Source organism: Phytophthora infestans, genomic scaffold (assembly GCF_000142945.1).
Source record: "Phytophthora infestans T30-4 supercont1.249 genomic scaffold, whole genome shotgun sequence".
NCBI classification, from domain to species: Eukaryota; Oomycota; class Peronosporomycetes; order Peronosporales; family Peronosporaceae; genus Phytophthora; species Phytophthora infestans.
The window spans coordinates 83248-85931 of NW_003303510.1; positions in this window are offsets into that span (position 1 = coordinate 83248).

Consider the following 2684-nt stretch of genomic DNA (forward strand, 5'->3'; position numbering starts at 1 on the left):
ACTTTCCACTTATGGCACAGAATTCCATCCGGACGGCGACCACGCTTGTACGTGGGGTATTTGTCGGGGGTCATCACCGCTTCGTCTGCGAGCGCCTTTGGAAACTTCTTGGAACACCTTCCGTTCTTCATACACGGGCAGTTCGGGTTCTGTTGACCACAGGGTCCATGCAGCATATTAGAAATCACCGTATCGTACAGCTCGGGGTACTTCGCTTTATCCGGGAGCTCCGAGGACACCAGCTTATCGACGTCTTCCTTGGTAGTGAGCTTGTCCTCCGGACGCAGGATAAGCAGTATGTGGGCGTGGGGAAGACCACGCTTCTGATATTCCACAACATGGACTCGAGCGGCTTGAATCCCCAGCACACCCTTATCGAGATCCTTGTTAAGAGCTTTTAGTTTCTCCATAAACACGCGGGCCACGATGTCCGGTCGGTCGGATGCCTTTTCCCCACGGCGTAGGTTTTCCTTGATCTCAGGCCAGTTCGGGTTGCATGTCATCGTAATGAACAGGTTCGGGGCTCCTGTTTCACGGACGATAGCCATGACATCCAAGAAGCGTTGGTACATGTAGCGGGGACCACCTGTAAACTTCGGAGGTATGATGATCTTGCGTCCAAGCTCACCCGCATCTGGCTCCGCCGACCCCTGCTCCGTATAATTCCCACGCCGAGTCCTACGTATGGCCGCCTCGTCGTCAGCTGCCATTCTGTGGATTTCAACAGACTCGCCGCGCAACGCGTCCATGAGTCCCTGGAGGGTTTCCAATCGATACTGGAGTTGGTTCTTCTTGATGAAGCGCAGGCGTTCTTGTTCGCATTTGGCCCATTGGTCAACGCAGTATTGCTGCGTCAGTCGCCCACCGCGCAGGATAAGAGAATTACTAACCGTCCGGTCGTAAATCAGATACGCCTCATATTCCCGAACGGACATGGCTAAGGGGTCACCGTGGCGATCGACGGGATTACCAACGTACGGGATATCGTAAGTCCAGCCATTATCCCCGTACGGAAACAGTAGAGGGTACTGCAGCGGGTCGTAGGTAACGCTCGTCTCAAAGATGCGCTTGAAACCTCCTCCTGTCGTGTGTAGGATTATATCCCGATGTTCAGCCGCGTTTGTATCGATCACAACGGCTGTTACCTCCGATGCAGTTGGGGTGTTATGCGTACCCGGGTTCGCATTCCGTGTGACGTGCAGATTTTCTTAAGGAGATCCCCCTCTGAGAAAATTACTTAAGGGTAATGACGGATCATGGTCATCAGCGTCTTCCCCTGCCGCTCGGCGTCGTTCGTGCTCCCTGATGGCTGCTGCATACGCATCCTAACCACGATCTATCAAAAATCTACGCGCGTTGATAAATTCTTGTGTATACGGGTTGTGCGCCACCATCATCTGGTCAATTGTTTCCATGACGGCGCGATCGAGGCCTTGTGTCATGTTCTTACGGCTTCGCACACGTGCATCCATGTCTGGATCGTTAAAGTAAACTTGGGCATACATGGAGCGACCGAAGGTAGGAGGTAGTAACGATCCCATGCGATGGCACACTGACCCTTGTACACGGAAGTTGTAGACACCATTCCGTGTCACGCTTTCGTCAACGTTAAGAGGCCGAGATCGCGAAGCTCCTATGGACGTGAATGCGAATACGTTGTTGTAGGCTCGGATTGACCGCATGAAAGTCGGGTTCTCGAAAAGTGTTAGAAGCGCATCAGGTGCTGTTCGCGAAGTCGGAACGAACACCATCCGTTACGACAACAGCATCCGTCCGTCTCTTGCGGAAACTTCCAAGCGTTGCAGTAGTGACAAACTCGCTCGTTCTCCCCGTGGTCGTCCGTGTAACGCGTAAAGTAGTGGCGGCCTCCGGAGACACTGGAAGGGTCAAAATGTTGGTGGTAGGCGAGGCCCTTCTTATACTGCCGAGACCGCCTGCGAAACCGCTCTTGTTCTTTGCGATGCTCCCTTTGTTCATCCGTCATGGCTTCCCTTCGCTCTCTGTGCGCGGCTGCGTTTCGCTCACGCTCTGCTTGACGCTGCTCATCTGACATGCCTTCCCGGCGAACTTCGTGCTCCACTGCATCGCGAATCCTTGCATTTTGACTGGCCTCCTCTGGTCTTGTGGCTCTGTGGTTGGCTTGCGCGTCGCGGCTATATGCTCGATGACCCGAGAGGTCTTCTGGCCCCAGTCTACCCCGTCGCACCCTCGCTTGTTCGGCATTTCGGTCGCGGTCTCGAATAACTGGGATTCGGATCTGTTAGCTCTGCGTATGCGCTTCCTCTCCGCGTCTTTCTCTCGTGCCCGTTGTTTTTGTGAGCTGGTCATAGCAGCTCGCCTGACGCGGGCTCTTTCTGTATTCCGCACGTGCAGCAGCTGCGCTATCGTTGACCGGAGGTCCGGACATTCCAATCTGAAATTCGTGGGTATCGTGTAGCCCCTCGCGACGCGTCTCCTCCTCGAATCGTCGTCGATGCTCCGCAGGATCATCGTCTTCTGTCTTCTCCTCACGCTCTACCGCCGGAGCAGATACTCTCATCTGCTCGGATTCAGTTGGTGCTGGTGCTTCACCTAAGTCGAGCTGCTCCAACTCTTGGATTGCCTTGCGATAGCGCACCTCTGCTTTACGAAGTCTTTGTTTACGGAGCTGCCTATCTTTCCTCGGTTCCAGTTGCGTGGGTGAA